This window comes from Phoenix dactylifera, chromosome 3 (assembly GCF_051530095.1).
Source record: "Phoenix dactylifera cultivar Ajwa chromosome 3, Ajwa_hap1_PhDact_Kaust_v1.1, whole genome shotgun sequence".
Lineage (NCBI taxonomy): Eukaryota > Viridiplantae > Streptophyta > Magnoliopsida > Arecales > Arecaceae > Phoenix > Phoenix dactylifera.
The window spans coordinates 25,215,051-25,238,207 of NC_143192.1; the positions used below are offsets into that span (position 1 = coordinate 25,215,051).

Sequence of the window (23,157 nt, forward strand, 5' to 3'; positions counted from 1 at the left end):
GGTGTGCGCGCGCAGGCGGCGCGCGCACGAACCCGTGCGCACGGCCGCGCGCAGGCGCGCGCGCGGCCAGCTGACCAGGAGGGCCGGGTGCTGCGGGCGCGCAAGCGGCGCGCACCGTAGGCCCTTGCGCGCGAGGAGGCGCGCGACATGGCAAATGGCAGCAGTGCCATGACTCGGTGCAAGACAGCACCAAGCCATGAAACTGTGTGCGAAGTGATCACACACTAAGGAGAGACCCCGCATGGCGTAGGCGTGCGCATGCGGGACCTTGCGCGCAGGGAGGCGCGCACTCATTTGGACCGTGCGCAGCTTGGGCGCACAGCCAGGCACTCGGCGGTGCCGCGCGGCAGGGCGCGCATGGGCGTGCGCGCATGGACACAGGCCAGGCGGTGGCTGGCCAAGTCAGCCAACAGTGGCACATGGGCTGCCGGGCAGCTGGGCGCCAGCCGGGCTCCAGCGTGGCTGCCAAGGCACTTGGGCGGTTGACCAGGTGGCAAAACAGTTGGCCATGTGGCTGGGTAGTTGGCCTGGTGGTTATGCAGTTAGCCAACCAGCAAGGTGATTGGCTGGGAGGTTGGGCAGTTGCTGCCAGCAAGGCAAGAATCAGTTGAACAGAAGCCAATGGCAAGCTGACATTTGGACTGTGAGCTGCCACTTGGGCAGGCTATAAATAGGCTGCATCAAGGCCAAAGTGGCAGAGCTCAGTGGGTACATTTCTCCCATCCGGAAGAGCTGAAGTCTGGAGTCCATTCCACCGAGAGGGAGTTCTTGGGGGCTGGGCCGAAGGGGATTTCATGGGAGAAAGAGCTGAGTGTATGCAGTGAGGTATTGGGTCATTCGGCCATTGTAAGGGGAGTGATCCATTCAGCCAAAAGGGGCTTGGCTGAGCTACCTGTGTGTGGGTGGCGTGGGGGTTTTGAGAAGGGCTGATTGCAAGGCTATGTTCCTCGGCTTGTGAGGGATTTTCGTTGGAGGGTTCAATGAAGCTTCTTTCCCCATATTCTTGAGCGTATGTGTGTACATTGCTGAGAAGGAATTGGTGAGGCATTGTTATGCCAAACCAAGGTGCACTTGGGCATGATCCTGGCCCGAGAGAGTGCAAGGTAGGCTGACTTGCTGTTTTGCAGGAAAACAGTCAAGTGCCGCACGCCGGGAGGAGGAAGACTCGAGAAAAATTTCGGTGTTTCCATTCCGCTCTCCCAAAGGTGTGACAGGAGGTATCAGAGCAGCGTTCTTGCTGTTCTTGGGGAGTTCTTGAAGTGATCTTGGTGTGCTCTCAGCACCATGACGTTGGCGGAACGAGTTACCCGGCTAGAAGAGATAGTGGGTAACCCGGGTGAAGATGAGTTCCCTGATTTGCTTTCCATCTCCACCGAGCACCAAGAGAGGCTGGCTACATTGGAGGCTTCTCATCAAGATCTGGTCCAAGATGTGGAGGTCCGGTCCGAACACCAAAGGGCTAAGCAAGCCGGTTTGGTGGAGAGCATGTCGAACCGAATACATTCCTTGGAGGAGGTAAGCTTGCTGAAGCGTTACATGCTCAATGCCCCAGCAGCGTCCTCTTCCCATGCAGATCATGGAGGAAGGGTTAAGGTGTCAGAACCCAAACCCTTCGGTGGTGCAAGAAATGCTAAGGAATTGGAGAACTTCCTATGGGATCTTGAAAACTATTTCAAGGCTGCAAAGGTACCCGACTGTGACCAGGTGAATATGGCCACCATGTTCTTGCATGGTGATGCAAAACTATGGTGGAGGACTCGGGTGGCAGATGACCTGAGTGCTGGACGCCCTCATGTGGAGTCATGGAATGCCTTGAAGAAAGACCTTCGTGATCAATTTCTTCCTTGCAATACTTCGTGATCAACATGCCAAGCCGTACTACGGCCTCGCCCCGTTACATCACAGGTACACCGACCCCCGCCTATAAAAGGAAACCTTGGCTTCTCAGGCGGGGGGGGGGGGAAATTACACGCTCTACAAACACTTTATCTCCTCTTTAACATTATTTGCCCCCTTCCTGACTTGAGCGTCGGAGGGCCGGCGCCGGAAGACCCGGCCACCGGCTTGTTTGCAGGCACACCAAACGGAGGACGCCGCTCGCCGACGGATCGCCGCCCCGCCGTGAGGACCCCCAGCTCCCTCTCTCCGGCAACCCCAAGCGGAGGACGCCGCCCGCCGACTGGTCGCCGCCCCGCCATGGTGACCCGCTGCTCCCTCTCACTCGACCGAAGATTGCCCCCGGGTCCAATTTCCAGCAACAATTATAAATTCAGAAAAATATGTTTTCTACTTCAGAAATTACTTCTGAATTATGCAATACGTACTACTAATTTTTCATAATTTTTTGTATTAGTTATATTTTTAATTATTTTTTAAAATTTAAAAATAATTTTTGAATATTAATATTTTAAAAAATTAATTTTAGCTCAGATCCATATAGAACTTAATAATGAATGCTACATATATTTTTTTAGGCCTACGGACATGCATCAAAGGCTACTTATTTCTTCATTCTTTTTCAAATTTAGGCCTAGGCCACTATGCGCATGACCGCATACTTGAATAAATGGACACCAAATTTTTCTAAAGAGTAGCTTGTATTTTTCTAAATACGCTTCTAATTTTATATTTTTATGATATATATTTTTTCTCCATTTTTCATTCCAAAATATATTTTTAATTTTTAAAAATTATATATAATCCAAAAATTAAAAATTTTTACGTCATCATGCATCCATAAATCTACAACATATAATAAAATCAATTCTAAATCAAAAATTTTGGCATGATCTCCACTTATTTTGCAAATTTCGAGCTATTTTTTCAAGCCCAAAAAAATAAAGAAAATGAGATAGGAAGAGGAAGTACACATTATTTAATCATGCTGAATCGATGTGATTTTTGCCGTAAGAGGAATAAGGAATGCTCTTCAATTTAGAAACACAATAAAGGCTTTCCTAACATCCTTTTGTAACAAAACAAAGAAAGGGGGAAGAGGCCCGATTCTGAACCAGGTCGACTCAGTAGGAACCGAATGGTTTGCACTGAGTTCGAATGGACCTAGCCAGTTCCGAACGATTTCGGCCTTTTTCGGTCGGCTCGGAACCTTCCGAACGATTTGAGGTCAGAACCGACTCCAATAAGCAAACCAACTCGATTTTCTACCAGGTCGACTCGGTACAGGCCGAACCGAGCGGGTCGGTCCAGTTCGGCCTACCAGAACGTCTAACCAACCCAAGGCTATAGACAATTTCTAATTAGATAAAGGAAATGAACAAACAAATAGAGGAACCGTTACTTGCAAGGTTGGCATGAGGATGATAGTGTTATTTCGATGATTGACACAACCATTCAGAAAATATCAAATTAATAATACAATTTAACGTGATACATCACTAATGAATACGACACCCTCGATAGATTAAGAGAATGAGATCAAGATGTCTTCCAATGATTAACAACGAGATAAAATTTGTACTAAAAAAGAGATAGAGAATTCTTAATTCTAATTGAGCAAAATTTCAAGTGAAATATACTCTTAAAGGGAAAACAGTGATTTTCATTGTTAAGAGTATGTAGCACTACCGTGGTATATACTCAAAATTGCTTGAAATATATTTCATTTATTATATGGATTAGTCTAACCTTAAGATGCAGCAAAATGTGGAATGAGTCGACCCCAACATAAGTAGAGTCGACCCTGGCACATCATGGAACCATCTGGCACACCCCTGCAAAAATGACACAGATGAACAGTAAGTGGAGTCGACCCCATGTATGCTTGAGTCGACCCAGGAGTGGAACCGACCCCAAAGAACCTTGAGTCGACCCCAGCTTCAAGCTTCAAGAAAACAACTCTCTAGAATTTACTGAGAGGGCCGACCCCAAGCTTCCTTGAGCCGACCCCAGCTGGAGCCGACCCCAGGAATACTTGAGCCGACCCCAATGGAGCCGACCCCAACTAAACATGAGCCGACCCCAAGGATATATGCTTAAAAACCATGTCTCTGGAATCCCTGAGAGGGTCGACCCCAATGAAGTTTGAGTCGACCCCACTGTAGCATGGGTCGACCCCAAGATAGGTTGAGTCAACCCCAGTGAGAACAGCCGGAAATACAAGGTTCTATGATTCCTGAGAAGGCCGACCCCATTGTAGCAGGAGTCGACCCCATCACGGGCAGAGGCATAACGGCTAGTTCTGTAGAAGTACTTTTTGACCTCCCAACGGCTAGTAACGGATAGTTTTTCAAATCTGACCAATGGGAAGTGACCAAAAGATGTGGGAAAGTATTTAAAGTGACACTATTCATCAGAGAAAAGTATCTTTTGCAAACAAATCAAAGTTCATTTAAAAAAAAGCAAGCCCTAGCATTCTTCAATCAAATGCTTCATTCAAAGAGCTAAAAGAAAGTGGTTGAGCAGATTCTAAGAGGCATTAAGAGCTCCACCAACCCTTGAAGAGTGAAGCAATCTTGACAAAGAAGAGAAGAGTCTTATCAAAGCGATAACTATATTCTAAACTCTTTTTTGTAGCTCATAATTGTTATATTTGCTCATCTAAGAGTTTCAACTCTCTTCCTCTTAATCAATTTGTAAGGTTTGTTGGTGAGCCCGTAAAACCAACGGTGTAGGTTTGTTGGTGAACCCGTAAAACCAACGGTGAGGGTTTGTTGGTGAGACCGTAAAACCAATATAGATTTTTGGTGATCCCGAAAAACCAAAGTGTAAAGGTTTTTGGATTGTGAGCCCCAAAATCAATCCAACTGTAATCCACGGAATTATAGTGAATTCTCAAAGGATCGCTTGGGGAGTGGACGTAGGTGCTTAGGAGAGCACCGAACCACTATACTTCTTGTGTGTTTGCATTGTGTATTGTTCTAACTTCACTACAATCACTCACTCATCAATTAACTCAATTAAGAAATTAAAAATTTAGAAAAACTAATTCACCCCCCCTTTGGCTTGTCACCTTGGGCAACAAGTGGTATCAGAGCAAGGTGCTCTCATAATATTTGTTGATCTCACAATCAAGAGTCAAAGATCATGACAACCCAAGTAGGATGTTCTATGAACAAGGGGCAATCCGCAAATAGACCTCCTCTGTTTAATGGCACTAATTACACATATTGAAAAGCTAGGATGAGGATATTCATTCAAGCTCTAGATTATGACTTGTGGAATATCATAACTAGAGGACCACACACACCCACAATTAGTATAGAGGGCACAATCATTCCTAAACCAGAAATGGATTGGAATGAGAGTGATAGAAGACTAGCACAATTAAATGCTAAAGCAATTAATGTACTTTACTGCTCACTACATGTAACTGAATTTAATAGAATATCTACATGCATCTCCGCGAAAAAAATTTGGGATAAACTAGAGATCACACATAAAGGAACTAATCAAGTCAAAGAGTCAAAAATAAAAATATTAGTACATAAGTATGAATTGTTTAAAATGGAATCCACTGAGTCCATAACTGAAATGTTCACTCGATTCACGAAAATCATAAATGGACTAAAGAGTTTAGGAAAGTCTTATACTAACTCTGAACTAGTGCGAAAAATTCTCAGGTCTCTACCAAGAGTTTGGAAAGCCAAGGTAACTGCAATTCAAGAAGCAAAGGACCTTAATACACTACAATTGGAAGAACTTCTAGGATCACTCATGACCCATGAGTTGACCATGAAGCAAAATTCAGAAGATGAGGTCAAGAAAAGGAAGACCATTGCCTTGAAGACAACTCCAAAACAGAAAATTGAATCAGAAGAATCTAATGATGAGGAGGAATATGATGAAGAAGGAATGGCTATGCTTGCACGAAAATTCAGAAAATTTATGAGAGGAAAGAAGAAATTTCATAAAAGGAAGCCCTTCCTCAAAGGTAGCTCGAGCAAGGAAAAGGGAAAGGACAAAGAAAAAGAAAGGAAAACGCCAATTTGCTATGAGTGTAACAAGCCCGGGCATTTCAAGATAGATTGTCCAGAATTGAAATGGATGGCAAGAAAGCTTAAAAAGAGGAACCTCATGGCTGATTGGAGTGAAAGTGAAAAGTCAAGTTCGGAAGAGGAAGATCAACAAGAGACGGCCCAAATCTGCTACATGGCCAATGACGATGAGGTAAATTCTGAACTTGAATGTGATTTTACAGTAGAAGAGTTACATGATACATTTTTAGAACTCATGGAAGAACACAAGAAGCTAATCAATAAAAATAAAATTCTAAAAGATGAAAATCAATCTCTTATCAAAGAAAAGCTGAAACTATCTAATGACTATGAAACATTAAGTAGGAGGTTCACTAATAAAACCAAAAGTCTAATTGTTGAAAATATCAAGCTAAAAAAAGATGCAGAAAAATACAAATCCTTAGTGGACAAGTTTACACTTAGCTCAACTAAATTAAATATAATTCTTGATAGTCAAAAGGCTGTATATGATAAAGCTGGATTGGGATATAAAACAAATAGGAAGCAAAAATACTTAAAGAACATATTTGTGAAAGCCAAAACTGAAAATATAACTTGTCATTGCTGCAATAAAGCAGGACACAAAGCATATGAATGCAATTTTAGAAAGTCTAGCTATAACAAATTGAGTGATAAGAGTAAGCTAAAATCCAAGAAAATTTAGGTTCCAAAAGGAACATCAAGTACTAACCTTAAAGGACCCAACATGGTTTGGGTACCTAAAGCACATTTTTGACTTTGATTGCAGGAGTATCTTACAGCTAATAAGAGGGATAAACGATGGTATCTAGATAGCGGCTGTTCAAGACACATGACAGGTGACATAGAACAATTTGTCACTTTGGAATCTAAGAAGGGTGGAGTGGTAACCTATGGAGACAATGGAAAAGGACTTATCATTGGAAAGGGTAAAATCTATATTACTCCATCCACTTTTATAGAAAATATTTTATTAGTTAATGGTCTAAAACATAACTTACTTAGCATAAGTCAATTTTGTGATAAAGATTTTAAAGTCACATTTGAAGCCTCAGTATGCCTAATTACAAATCCTAAAGATAATAGCATTGTACTTATGGGACATAGGCATGGAAACATTTATATGATAGATCTTCATGATGTAGGCAAGAAAAATGGATTATGCTTAATCACTAATGAAGAAAGGAAAAGTGAAACAAGTTGGCTTTGGCACCGTAGACTAGGACATGCTAGTATGGACTTAATATCAAAACTAGTCAAGAAGGATTTGATAAAAGATGTGCCAAAATTGATCTTTGAAAAAGACAAAATCTGTGGACCATGCTCATTAGGAAAGCAAACAAAATCATCCTTCAAATCAAAGAATATAGTATCAACCACTAGGCCTTTTGAACTCATACACATGAATCTATTTGGGCCTACTAGAACTGCAAGTTTAGGAGGAAAAAAGTATGGACTAGTTATAGTAGATGATTTCTCAAGATATACATGGGTTTCATTTCTTGCACATAAGAATGAAGCATTTTCAGCATTCTTGAAATATTATAAAAATATCATAACTGAAAAGAAGCTCACCTTAATTGCAATTCGAAGTGATCATGGAACCGAATTTAAAAATCAACACTTTGAAGAATTCTGTAATGAAAATGGTATTTTCCATCAATTTTCAGCACCTAAAATGCCTCAACAAAATGGGGTTGTTGAAAGAAAAAATAGGACCTTAGCAGAAATGGCACGCACAATGTTGTGTGAGTCAAATCTCCCAAAGTACTTTTGGGTTGAAGCTATAAGTACTACTTGCTAGATTCTAAATCGTGTTTTAATACGACCTATAACCAAGAAAACTCCTTATGAACTTTGGAAGAATAAGAAACCAACTGCTAAATATTTTAGAGTATTTGGATGTAGATGTTTCATTTTAAACAATGGCAAGAAGGATCTAAGTAAATTTGATGCCAAGTCAGATGAAGGTATCTTCTTAGAATACTCTACATCTAGCAGGGCATACAAAGTGTTCAACAAAAGAACTCTTGTAGTTGAAGAGTCAATTAATATCATTTTTGATGAGTCTGATAGTGAGTCTCCTAGAAGAGAAAATACTTTTGATGATGATACAGAAATTATTGAGTTTGAAAAATTGAATCTTAATGACGTGCCAAATCAAGAAAAGAAAGATCGTGTGCCACCACAATCTCAAAACTTGCCAAAGGAATGGAGGTACGCACATGGACATCCTAAAAACCTAATTATTGGTGATCCATCTCAAGGGGTAAGAACTCGATCCTCTCTTAGAAATTTAAATGACTATCTTGCTTTTGTTTCACAAATAGAACCTAAAACTTATGAAGAAGCTGAAAATGACATAAATTGGATTAATGCTATGCAAAAGGAATTAAATCAATTCAAAAAAAGCAATGTATGGACATTAATTGAAAGACCAAAGCATAATTCTGTAATTGGAACAAAATGGATTTTTACAAATAAATTAGATGAAAATGGGGTTATTATAAGAAATAAAGCTAGACTTGTAGCTAAGGGATACAATCAAGAAGAAGGAATAGATTTTGAAGAAACATTTGCTCCCGTGGCTAGATTAGAAGCTATTAGATTACTTCTAGCTTTTGCATGCTTCATGGACTTCAAATTATATCAAATGGATGTAAAAAGTGCCTTCTTAAATGGCTATATAGAAGAAGTGTATGTAGAGCAACCTCCTGATTTTGAGAATCATGAATTCCCTAATCATGTATTTAGATTACATAAGGCACTATATGGATTGAAACAAGCACCTAGGGCATGGTATGATCGACTAAGCAAATTTCTGTTAAATAATAATTTCAGTAGAGAAAATGTAGATAAAACACTTTTTCTCAAGAGAAAAGACAAAAATTTGCTAGTAGTACAAATATATGTAGATGACATAATTTTCGGTGCCACTAATGACAGTCTTTGCAAAGAATTTGCTGAATTAATGCAAGAAGAATTCGAGATGAGTATGATGGAAGAACTGAATTTCTTTCTCGGATTGCAAATCAAGCAAACTAAGGAAGGCATCTTTATTCATCAAACTAAGTAGACAAAGGAAATATTAAAGAAATTTGGAAATGAAAATCACAAGGGAATAGGCACCCCAATGAACCCCACTAGTAAACTAGACAAAGATGAAAAAGAAAAAAGTGTAGATATGAAGCTCTACAAAGGCTTAATTGGATCTTTGCTTTATCTCACTGCTAGTAGGCCAGACATAGTATTTAGTATGGGAATATGTGCTAGATACCAATCAGATCCTAAGGAGTCACATCTAAATGCTGTCAAAAAAATCCTTAGATATTTGAGAGGAACCACAAACATAGGATTATGGTACTCTAGAGACTCCTGTCTAGATTTGCTTGCATATTCTGATGCAGATTTTGCTAGATGCAAATTAGATAGGAAAAGCACTAGTGGAACATGTCAATTCTTAGGGAATAACTTAGTATCATGGTTTAGCAAAAAGCAGAATTCAGTAGCATTGTCAACGGCTGAGGCCGAATATATAGCTACCGGGAGTTGCTGTGCTCAAGTACTATGGCTCAAGCAACAACTAGAGGACTATGGAATTAAACTAGATAACATTCCTATAAAGTGTGATAACACTAGTGCCATTAACCTTACCAAAAATCCGGTTCAGCACTCTAAAGCCAAACATATTGAAATAAAGTATCATTTCATTAGAGATCATGTACAAAATGGGAATATATGTATTGAACATGTATGTACCGAGAAACAATTAGCTGACATATTTACAAAACCTCTAAATGAAGATAGATTCTGTATGCTTAGGAGGAAATTATGTATATGTGATCTCTTTGATTGAAAACAAATGAAAAGAACAACTTGTCACATGATACTCTCCTCCCATTTTGAAAATTCCATGAAACATGAGTAAAATTATTCATTTATAGATTCCTTACTCACATATAAATGTCCCACAGAGATTTGGTAAGGATCAGAAAGGAGAAATTAAAAAAAAAAAAATTGGCTTGAACTGGGGCCGACCCGAGCCAGAATGGGGTCGACCCCTCCTTGAGTCGACCCAAGAAAAATCTGGGGTCGACCCAACGGCGGGACCCGTTTTTAAAAGAAAACCCGTGAGCCATTCTAGGGCACTGTTTCTCCTTGTCCTCTTCCTAAAATCCTATTTTCCACTTTCCAATCCCTTCCAATCATCTCCAAACAGTACTAGATTGCTTCTCTAAGCCGTTAGATCAAGACCTAAGGAAGGACTTGGTGAAAATGGGACCCAAGCGAGCCGTTGCTAAGCGATCCGGGAGAGTCTCACGGCCAACCATTGTTGATAGGCATGCTAGGGATTCGTCTACAGTGCCTCCACAAGGTGAGACATGTGCAGAGCCTCCTCCACCTCCTTCCCCTTCAGTTCAACTTGCTAAATATGCGGGAAGACCGGTAACCACGGGAAGAAGGATCCATTCTGAGTTTTTGGATCAAGAAGGGTTTCGGTTGGGTGGTTGGATCCGAAGGCAAGGATGGGAGTATCTTGCTCCCTAGATTTGGTGACCTACCCGGGCTTAGTTCGTGAGTTCTATGCCTTCCTAAAAGTTGGATCGGGAGGGCTTGTGTCTGAGGTCCGAGGAGTGCGGGTTCGTGTCTCCGAAGAAAGCCTAAGTGAGTTGCTTCATCTCTCCTGCGAAGGAGCCACACCAGAAAGCAAGTTGAGGGCTCTACAGATAATCTTTGAGAGAGATAACTTTGACTACTCCAAAAATGTGATAGCTAGCTCTCTATCAGCTGAGATGAGATTGTTGCACAACTTCATAGGTCGGATTTTGTTTCCGAAGAGTGGAAGATTTGATCACATATCTGAGAGAGACATGGTCATTATGGAGCATGTCATTTAGGATATTTCCTTGAATCTTCCAGCTATGATGATCAGGCAGATGAGAGAGGCCATTTGCAAATCGAGAGTTTCCTTGCCCTACGGTATGATACTCTGATATTCCGACAGCATGACATATCTATGGAGGGAGAGATATCCAGGCATCTGCTATTTACTGACACTTACACTGCACAGTCCTTAGTTCGCATGGGTTATGAGAAGGTGGATGGTCAGTGGGTGCGTGGAGGTGCAGGGATACATGCACCGGAGGGTGATGCACCAGAGATTGGAGACTCTGTCCCTGAGCATGAGATACCTGTGGATCATCCTACAATACCTTCAGAGGCTGGACCTTCGTCATCCATACCTACAGGATGTAGAGAGGAGTTTTGGAGTAGGATGACTGAGCTTGTGTCAGCTCAGGTGAGGACTCTCTGATGGGATGATAAGCAGGGTGGATATTATGACTGCTGAGATTAGAGATCTCAGAGACCAGGTGGGAGCATTACAGAGAGAGAGAGAGGCTCATGGTCCATCTGTGCCCCGAGCAGTTGAGTCGGAGGTTTCGGCACAGAGTCACCCAGCTCACCAAGGTCCACGCCAAACTCAGTCCCATCAGACTCGACCTTCCCTCGCCACTTATGCTAGGAGGATGAGGACTAGATCACAGCCATTAGATTCCCCCTAGGTCCGATGTTAGCACTACATGAGTCTATCATGACTAGTACCTAGGATTTATCTAGTTCTCATACATATTTTACTTGGTTGATGTACTTTGCACCTTAATTGAAGAACATTGTACTTTTGGCATTAATGTACTACAATGTTCCATTTTGATCAATGAAATTTGAATTTTTATCATTTACTGCTTCTACTTATCTATTGCTATACACTCGTTTGATGATAACAAAAAGGGGGAGAAGTAAGAAAAGAAAGAAGTTGCAATATAGAGAGAGAAATAAGTTTGAAAAATATAGGAAGAGATAATATTCACTTAAGAGGGAGCAATATGTAACAATGAAAATTTTTAAAACAAGAAAGTCTGAATTTTCAATCAAAATTTCTGAATTTGGCACATATTTCTCATGCCTCGATACATAACCTGAAACTCTTGCTTTATCTCAAATTTTTGAAGTTTCATCCTTAATAAAATACAAAAGAAAGGAGGAGAAAATCAAAAATTCTAATTAGCAATATTTGGATGAAAGAGGGGGAGTCTTCACTTTCAAATTTGAAAAGCTGAAATTCAGCAACTTGAGCTCTTTCTAAAACAAAACTCCTAATTTTAATATAAGTATCAATCTGTTCATACTCAATGTTTTGTAATCATCAAAAAGGAGAAGATTGAGGATGATAGTGTTATTTCGATGATTGACACAACCATTAAGAAAATATCAAATTAATATTACAATTTAACGTGATACATCACTAATGAATACGACACCCTCGATACATTAAGAGAATGAGATCAAGATGTCTTCCAATGATTAACCACGAGATAAAATTTGTACTAGAAAAGAGATAGAGAATTCTTAATTCTAATTCAGCAAGATTTCAAGTGAAATATACTCTTAAAGGGAAAACAGTGATTTTCATTGTTAAGAGTATGTAGCACTACCGTGGTATATACTCAAAATTGCTTGAAATATATTTTATTTATTATATGGATTAGTCTAACCTTAAGATGCAGCAAAATGTGGAATGAGTCGACCCCAACATAAGTGGAGTCGACCCTGGCACATCATGGAACCATCTAGCACACCCCTGCAAAAATGACACAGATGAACCGTAAGTGGAGTCGACCCCATGTATGCTTGAGTCGACCCCAGGAGTGGAGCCGACCCCAAAGAACCTTGAGTCGACCCCAGCTTCAAGCTTCAAGAAAACAACTCTCTAGAATTTACTAAGAGGGCCGACCCCAAGCTTCCTTGAGCCGACCCCAGCTGGAGCCGACCCCAGGAATACTTGAGCCGATCCCAATGGAGCCGACCCCAACTGAACATGAGCTGATCCCAAGAATATATGCTCAAAAACCATGTCTCTGGAATTCCTGAGAGGGTCGACCCCAATGGAGTTTGAGTCGACCCCACTGTAGCATGGGTCGACCCCAAGATAGGTTGAGTCGACCCCAGTGAGAACAGCCGGAAATACAATGTTCTATGATTCCTGAGAAGGCCGACCCCACTGTAGTAGGGGTCGACCCCAGTGAAAGTTGGATCGATCCCAGAGGAAGTTGAGTCGACCCCAAGTCTGATGAACAGTAAGTTGAGTCGACCCCAAGTCTAATGAACAGTAAGTTGAGTCGACCCCAGGAAAGCTTGGGTCGACCCCAGCACGGGCAGAGGCATAACGGCTAGTTCTGCAGAAGTACTTTTTGACCTCCCAACGGCTAGTAATGGATAGTTTTTCAAATCTGACCAATGGGGAGTGACCAAAAGATGTGGGAAAGTATTTAAAGTGACACTATTCATCAGAGAAAAGTATCTTTTGCAAACAAATCAAAGTTCATTCAAGAAAAAACAAGCCCTAGCATTCTTCAATCAAGTGCTTCATTCAAAGAGCTAAAAGAAAGTGGTTGAGCAGATTCTAAGAGGCATTAAGAGCTCCACCAACCCTTAAAGAGTGAAGCAATCTTGACAAAGAAGAGAAGAGCCTTATCAAAGCGATAACTATATTCTAAACTCTTCTTTGTAGCTCATAATTGTTATATTTGCTCATCTAGGAGTTTCAACTCTCTTCCTCTTAATCAATTTGTAAGGTTTGTTGGTGAGCCCGTAAAACCAACGGTGTAGGTTTGTTGGTGAACCCGTAAAACCAACGATGAAGGTTTGTTGGTGAGCCCGTAAAACCAACATAGGTTTTTGGTGATCCCGGAAAACCAAAATGTAAAGATTTTTGGATTGTGAGCCCGAAAAATAATCCAACTGTAATCCGCGGGATTATAGTGAATTCCCAAGAGGTCGCTTGGGAAGTGGACGTAGGTGCTTAGGAGAGCACCGAACCACTATACTTCTTGTGTGTTTGCATTGTGTATTGTTCTAACTTCACTACAATCACTCACTCATCAATTAACTCAATAAAGGAATTAAAAATTTAGAAAAACCAATTCACCCCCCCTCTTGGCTTGTCACCTTGGGTTGTCACCTGGGTTTCAAACTCGAGACCTATAACTCTGATACCAATTGTCAGGATCAAGCGCTACTATTACACCAAAACCCGCAGGTTTTAGTGAAGGCGCAACTTTATTTCCTTAAACTAGCGCAGGGGCTCATAGCGCCACAAGTCGACTCCGACCAAGCCTCGCCCGACTCCGGACTCCGACAGGGCCTCACCAGTGGGTTCAGGGACCCCCTAGTGGTATAACCCATCCTACTCCAGCGCAACCACGTTGGCAGGCGGCAGGACTGACTCGGCCCTTCAGGCCTCCGCCAACGTTGACTCGGCCCCTCAGGCCTCCGCCAACAATCCCCCCCCAACGTGATGCCTGGGTTTCGAACTCGAGATCTATGGCTCTGATACCAATTGCCAGGATCAAGCGCTACCATTACCCGCAGGTTTTAGTGAAGGCGCAACTTTATTTTCTTAAACTAGCGCAGGGGCCCATAGCGCCACGAGTCGACTCCGACCAAGCCTCGCCCGACTCCGGACTCCGACAGGGCCTCGCTAGTGGGTTCAGGGACCCCCTAGTGGTATAACCCACCCTACTCCTCCAGCGCAACCACGTTGGCAGGCGGCAGGACTGACTCGGCCCTTCAGGCCTCCGCCAACGTTGACTCGGCCCCTCAGGCCTCCGCCAACATGGCAGCAACAAGGGAAGGCAGATTGAGGAGAACGGCAGCCGCAGTGGATATTCTTAGAGAAGGTATGAAAAGAATAGGGATAAGGAGGAACGAGGAATTGGGATTGTGATGAGAGCTCAAGAGGCCATGGGAAAGAAGGCAAGGGTCAGGGCCAAGGATAGTCGTCCTGCCCCAAACTACTCGGTTCAGGATGTACCAAATTGTTCCATCTCAAAAGTCAGGGTGGGATGTCCTTGATTTTGCTTGGGTTGGGTCATTTCAAGCCGGTTCAAGGCCTGTCTTGCCCTTAATAATAGAGGGGAGACGTGAAGAAGGCATCTTGTACCTTCTCAACCCTCCCACTCATTTTGCTTTTCAATGCAAAAATACTGGCTTTCCAAATCTTCGCAGATTTCATCCGAAATCAACTCTTAATGGGAAAATTTCTCTCTTCCCTTTTCTCTCCCATGTTGTGTTTTTATTTTTGAATCCTAAAATAGGTAGAAAAGGAGGAATATAAGGGTAGATCATGCAAAAATTTGGTATTTTGGCATGATTTCGTGACATACTATAAATCTAAGGATGATCTACACAATACTAAATAAATCACAATTCTTTGTTCATCATATAATTTTTTTATATTAAAAATATATTTTTGGATTAAAAATAATAAAAAATAAAATAACATTCAAAAAAATTCTACAAATCAATAGCATACTTAAGGGTATCTCAATTTGATAGCAATTTATTTAAATTTGGACAAGAACATGGCTACACGAATGTAACCCTAAATTTAAATAAATTCAAAAAATATGTTGTGATTAGTGGATTCCCATGGAGTGAGAATATATATATATAGCACCCTATGTTGGGTGCTATAACTAAAACTAATTTTCTAGATATTTTATAGTTGAATATTAATTTATTAATTAAAAATTAACTAAAAATATTGAAAGTTTACAAAAATATTTCATAATTAGTGGATACCCATGGATTGAGAATATATATGTAGTACCTTTTGAAGCAATTCAACCATTTTTTGCATTACAATATAAATTACATAATTTTTAAATAATTATTCAAATAATTATTATTTTAAATAAAAAAATATATGATACGTGTTCGTCAAAAACTTGCAGAAATAGATCCATGAAAGACAAAGCAGGCAGAGCGTGACATAAATTGAGAGCACAAGCTAATGATTTTAGGCCGGCACTACTAGAGATGCAAGTGATGCAATGTGCAGTGGAGAGGGGAGTGACGAGGTTGAAGCAACATCTAGTTGGCAGTGACCCCAACATAATTGCTTATAGAAAATATCCAGAAGAGGTCTGTCAAATGTTTAAAAAGCACTCAGCTCATTTCAAGGAAAGCAAGCACAAGTGTTGAGAAATTAGCGAAAATCAAATGACGCACAGCTGAGTTACCTTCATACTACTTTAGGGATCTAGAGGACTATGAGGCATTGAATTGGGATGATATGGAGAAGGTGCAAATTCAAGCTGCTATACAAGAGATCCTAAATTATCAATGGTAGAGGAAGGAGGTCGCCAAGCATAGGGCTCGGTTTGAGCCATCACAATTCAAGTTGGATGCTGGCTCCATATCCACCAGGGCAAATCCTAGCTAAAGGAAGAGCCAGTCAGTCAAAGAGGTAGGAAAAGGTGGCAGCCAAATTGCATCTATGTTTGAGACCTTCTAAGCAAACAAGGAAAAGTCCTGGGATATACCAAAAAAGGGCCACCATTAATGACGTAGATTCATATGCCTTACTTTGCAAAAATTATAAGCAACGGAGGATAGATACTATGCTTGTGAAGGGCAATAAAATGGACATGTGGATTTAACTATCGCTTCCTAGTTTCACTTCAGCCACATCCCTACCAATGCCACAAACTACATGTATTATCAATATGCTATTAGCCATATATGTGTAGATCCTCCTGGTTCAAAGGATATATATGGTGAGTTGCTAGATCGTAATAAGAAGCTAGAGAGATGGATAGCCACCCACCAAAGCAAGTGGGACACCTGACTTTAATATGTGATGGTTAGAAAGGGCCCAACAGGTGAAGCATCATTAATTTCTTGACATATTGTGATATGATCTTTTTTTCATAAGTTAGTTGATGCTTAGATAAGGTGTAAAATGCTCATTACATCTTCAACTTGATGAAGTAATTGTTAAAAGATAGAAGAACAGCATGTTATGTATGTGGTTACGGATAATCGACCATAGTACAAGGTCATTGGAGATATTCTGATGATCAAGAGGCCATATATTTTTTGGACTTCATGTACTGCCTACTACATAAATCTGATTTTGATAGACATAAGCAACATCCATAAGGTGAAGCAGGTTGTGGAGACAGATCAATCCAATATAAAATTCATATATAAGAACATATGATTCTGTCTTTAATGAGCAAGTGCACTAAGGGTGAGATATTGAAGCTAGCAGTCGCTTTGCTACGTACTATATTGCACTCAATAGCCTTATTAAAAAGAAGGCAAGCCCGTGTCGGAAGTTCATGAGTACTGAATGGCAGGAGAGCAAATATGCCCATACTAGCACGAAAGGCAGTCACATGAAGGGCTTAATACCAAGCCAAAGCAAGCCCAAAAAATAGTTAAGGCTAATGTATCATTATATCAAGAGCTCAAGGTTGTGGATGGCAAGAGATACCCAAAAACGGGCTTTTTGTACCATATGATGAAGGTTGCTAAAGCCGAGATCAGGCATGCATATCTAAGGCATGCCGATGAATACATTAAGACGGAGCAAAATGGGATTACCAAATAGGTAAGGACTTACATCTAGCAAGTAATCATTTGTTTATTCTTAATAACCAAGTAATTTCTTATGGTTCTTTATTCTTATAAAATAAAAGCTAAGTTCAATATCTTGTTTGTTAATTGAATCAATTACAAATATCTTGGTTGTCTACTACCTAAACCCAAAGTTCCAATATGGTGTCCTAAGAATAGACATGGGCAAGAAATTTTTGACCACCCTGTGCAATATCTGTAAGATGGAGCTTCATCCGACCATTGTCGCTCATTGTCTGAAGGATGTAAGTTAGTTTTAACGGGATGCAAGATCATCATTTGTCAATTCAAGTAGATCATTAACATCATATATTGTGTGTTTTACAGGTTAAAGCACTTATGGAGGGTTCTCATAGCTTCAGTGAAAGAGTAACTATGGCAAGCAAAGATAACATGAATCTAGATATTTCTCAACATTGATAAACTGATCTAATATTTTATGATAAATAGAATTTGATAGGCAATTTACTTGAATCCATTCGTGGCTAAATGGTGATTTCACTTTAGCCCATAATCGAAATATCTTAGAAGGCATGTGATCCGGATCCCCTAGCAGATGGTCTCATCCAGTGGTTGTGAGAGCAACTAGTCAACATTTGCCCTAATTCACAACAAACAAAAAAATCGCTTGATGCAGAAGAGGTTAAATGATTCGATATATGTCCATTACAATTTAAGATTCTGATAAAGTGCATAAAAGAAGTGGAGATGAAGTATGATGGTTTACTTCATAATGAGTTTGTATATGATGAGGATCTGATGATTGGTTGGTTGAGGATATGTAATAGTAATCAGAGCTTAATGAGCTAGGATTGCCTCCTCGACCGGCTAGTTTCATAGCAAACGAAGCTGGGGTGGATACAGAATAATGGGCAAAAATGCACATGCCATGATCACAACCAGCCGAGAAACCACAAAGGTCAAGCGAAAACCAATCATCATGCAAGGCTTTATGTTTGAGATATCCTCCCAAATATTTGATAGAGAAAAATACTAAGAAGACACTACTATGATACTCAGTCTAGTCAGTGAGGTAGGGCCAGTCAATGGTGGACCCATTCAACCACCTAGGAATACTAAACAGGTACGGGCACCTAGGGAAAAAAAGCAATTTCTCATATCAGCAAGAAAGAAAAAGGAAATAGATATACGGACCCGTTGGAAAGAGTGAAAAATGAGCTTGTCCACTTTGACAAAATATGTAATAGGCCTTAGCCTGCTTGCTGTTTGTCATAGTTTATTGCAATGTTCAAGTAGTCTTTCTTATAAAGTTTGAGATGTTGGTTAGTCTTTTCCTTAACTAATGGACTTTATAATAATAAAAGTAAAACACAAACACCTCCAAAAAGATTGACCACACATGTATGAGCTCTCAACTATTCTTCTCAATAAGACCTAGTCAAATCTCAAGTATCAGTCATTTTATGTCCATCTTACTTCTTGTCATGAAAACGTAGATGATGTATTGAAAGTAGGAAATAAAGTAATCCACAAACATATTTGTTAACATCATGCTTTCAAAGGTGAGCAAGCAGTCATGATTTAAGATTATTTTCAATCATAACCTATCAGATTGTGTGGTGTTACCTGATAGCTAGCTATGTGAAAGCAGTTTTAAACACGTAGCAAGTGCATGTAAAAGCAGACTCCCATAATCCAAACTGATCCGAACCAAAATTTCCCACGGGAGACATGGCAGGGGAATAAAAAAAAGAAACTTGAAGAAGTGGCAAGAAGACAACAGAGCTGAGAAAGGACACCTGAAAAGCTGACAACAATAGAAAAACCATGAGGAACACTTCAGTGACTGACAGTAAACAAAAGAAATAATATTCAAATCAGGAAACTAAGTGTGTACACCTCCTTACAGTGACAAATTGAGAAGGCACAACAAACATGCAACTGGAGAATGAAAGGCAGCAAAGACTAAAAAAGGCATATAGAATGAGTGTTCGGAGGTTTTATGGGGGAGACATGGAGGGAGGAATATAGCAGCCAATAACATGAGAAAAAGCTATAACTGGATCCCTAGGATAAAAAATCATTGGCCAAGAGAGCCATGGCGCCACCAAGGTGGTAGCCTGGTAGTAAGGGGGCTTGGACTCTACCTGAGTTGTCCGAGTTCGAAACGCGCGGGCGTCGATTAAATCAGGGGACCGCATGCCCCATGCCCGAATGGCTCTGTGTGAATATGCTTTTCTTCCATCAGTACTGAGGTGGCGCTGGGGTGACGTACTCACACGTGGATGGCCCAGTGGGGTTTTCCACGAGTTGGGGAGGGCACGCGAAAATTTGCGACCCACATCGAACATTCCCTAGTGGAAGGGGGGCCCAGTGGGGGCTGCTATGCAGGTGGGGTTCTACCCCTCCCCCTCCCCTCCTATTTTTCACCAAAAAAAAAAAAAGAGAGCCATAACGGTGCAAGCAGAGTAACCTTGGACATTTACAACAAATAAAATTTGTCTTACTTGTAAATATCTAGAAAGTGAAAGACAACTATGAATGAATGGATCTTATCTGTTCTGTTGAGAAGAGATGTGCAGGAAACTAATTGGTGTATTAGAACAACATAGGAAAAATTTCCCCAACCATACAACAATCTTGCTAAACACAACCGGTGTTTAAAAAGCGGCCATGGTATTCGGGCAGTCAAGAGACTGCATAATGCATATGCCATATACGGGTTGCATACGCAGGTACATATGCAGTTAGTATTTTTTAACTATGTAAAGATAAATAAAGTATATTAAGTACAATAAAAACAGCAATGAAGATAGTAATATTTTTCTGGATAATTAATATCAATATTATTAACATAAACAATTAACACCTAGTATTTATTATTTGGTATAAATACTAACAATAATAGTTACAACATAATCAAACCCCACATTTGACTTGACCATCAGTTTGAACATGTTTCATCCACACAAGCACACATAAGAATGGGACTCATATTTGGTTCCATAATGCAAAGTGGGTCAAATATGTAGCCATACAATGCTAATTGAGCCACACATATAGATGTGATGCTAAATCAACTCGTTTCAGCCCATATGCGGTATGAACGTATATGGTAACTGCATATAAGCAATGCAGGGCAGTCAGGGGACAGCATACACATGCGGTGACATATGTGGTCTTATGCACACCACATTTTAAAACACTGAATACAACAAGCAAAACCCGCATAGTATATTAGCTGCACAACATGTAAACAATGAAGTACTACATAAACATGTGTAATGTGTAACTAGTAAACATATTAGACATCAGGGTCATAACCTCACCAAGAAATTTTGTCAAACAGGCAGAGAGTGTTTTTGAACTGGTGGATCTAGCAATAATAATGCACAAAAAAATGTCAAAAAGCCTTAAGTCCATGGCATGGCTTAATCAAAGAAGAGTACCGAAGACCATTGGCGACTCTAGTGGCAATGATGGGATGAGGTTGGAAGAAGTTGTGGATGTGATGAAGCGAGGAAGTTTGGGTTGTTGATGTTGTGGAGAACAATGACTACAGTCAAGGCAGCGCCACCAAGTCAGCAAAGGGAGGCGTTAGTCAGAGAAGAGACGAGAGGCAAAGGCATTGCCATGAAGTCGGAGGAGATGAATAAAAATGGCAGAAACCTCAAAACAGGCAAACAAGAAAAGAGGAAAGTGGAGCCTTCTAGAGAGGGATCTATTTTTGGAGAACTCGGAAGAAGTGATAGAGGGAGGGATATAACAAAGTCCTCTATAATTTTAGACATGACAATAGAACAATCTCCTGATTTCATCTAAACTGGAGAAAAGAAATTAGGAAAAAGAAAATGATAAACATGGAATGTAAAAAGGTCACACAAAGTTAAGGAACTGCTAGTAGTAGTAGTAGTAGTTGTTGTTGTTGTTGTAGTAGCAGACATACACATACATACATATGTATGTATGTATGTATGTATGAACATATGCATATATATACGTATGTATGTATATATGTACATATGTAAGTACATACATATGTTTGTATGCAATATGAATGTATGTATATATGTATGTATTTATGTATGTGTATATATATATGTTTGTATTTTCATAAGTTTGTATCTATGCCACATGATTTGAAGAAGACAAATGATGGGACATTGATTATGAGAATGCATATGACTGATCATATAACTGATTTGCGAAAAAGGAACAATACAAAAATTAGTTCACAGCACCACACATGATAACAGCACAATATAATGAGTTCACAGCACCACACATGATAACAGCAAAGAGATACAAATAATGGTCAGGTTGAGGACACAAATTAGGCTGCAATCATGGCTCAGATCAAGCCAGTTCTCATTTCCAGAAAGGAACCGGAAATGAGCAATATAAATGAGTTCATAGCACAATATCTGACAGCAGCTGATGAATATAAGGGAAGGGTAGAATGAACACAAAATTGAGGCTTGGGTTGGTAAAAAAATAACTAGGGCTTAAATTGAGCCAGTTCCTCAAATGAAAACTAAGAAATTTCGAAAAAAAATTAATTAAGGCTTATATTGAGTCCTAACATGAAATAAACAACATAAGCAAGGCCAATTTTATTTCAAAATATATAGCAAGGGCGATGTGAAACACCGCGGCTAGACAATACAAAACTAAAGTTAGACCAGCTTTAAATGAGACGTGAACTTGTTCTCTTTCCACCCAGATATAATCATCAAACTTAAATTAGAAAGAGACAATAGGACATAAATTAGCAAAAAAGAGAGCCAAATGACCTATCATCTTCCCAGACACATACATTGTCTTATCCAATCCCATCTCCAACAGTAAATCTTATTTTTCTGTACATGCCCTCCATAATGATGCAAATTTTCAACTGCATCAATCTTTCTAGCCTCTAAATTGTTGCGGTCCTTAAAAGTACTAATCTAACATGCTAGCACTTTCAGGACTAAGTTTCACTATTAAAAAATCATATATTCAACCAATCTTCAGCAAGAACAAGCAAAAAAAAACCACAGTTAATATAACCAGCCTATATTATATTAAGCAAGATTTTAAACTCTAAAAAACTAAAAATTCAGTCAAAAGAGATGAACTGGAAAAAAAAACAAAAATTCAAAGGCTGAAACAGTTCAATCCAACTCAAAGCCATGGAAACTTCTGATTAAATAAATAAAATGACAAATAAGGGGAGGAACCCTTACTTGCAAGGTCGGCGGCGGCGAGGGAAGGCGGGTTGGGGAGAGAAATCGGCGGCCGCTGCGAATATTCTCAGAGAAGGTATGAGGAGAATAACGACGAGAACGGGAGTATGAAGAGAGACTGGATGGGATTAGGGCTCCTCGAGGTGGGAGGAGACCATGGGGGAGGGGAGGGGACGAGGGCTAGGGCACAGGGGAATAGGGGAGGAGAATAGAGATGGGAATTGGTAAAGGTATTTCGCCTTTCATCAATGCTTTTTTGCTGGAATAAACCCAGGATGTGCTAGTTCCACCGTACACTTGGAATTGTTATTCCTGGAACTCGGCCCCCCGTTATGCTTCCCATTTCCACCACCCCGGCAGCAATGCAAATGGGTCCGGCGGACCCAGTAGCAGGCCGGAGCCATGATTTCTCCGCATATAGAAATGGGAGGAGTTATTTTTTTTTTCAAAAAGTTCTAAAAATCACTGCTCCATTCTGCAGTCCGACGTGGAAGTAGGTGATTAGCTAAGCGGTAGGCAGTGTTGTTTTGTGG

At 40.4% G+C, this 23,157-nt stretch overlaps 1 protein-coding gene across 1 annotated transcript in view; it reads right to left on the minus strand.

The window, feature by feature from the left end:
* Positions 1-22,743, minus strand: part of LOC103697481 (L10-interacting MYB domain-containing protein-like) — a 37,674-nt gene extending 14,931 nt beyond the window's left edge. Inside the window, exon 1 of the mRNA XM_088717930.2 lies at positions 22,625-22,743. The gene's annotated coding sequence lies outside the window, so the exon portion shown is untranslated. The remainder of the gene's footprint in view (positions 1-22,624) is intronic.
* Between the last annotated feature and the right edge of the window lie 414 nt (positions 22,744-23,157).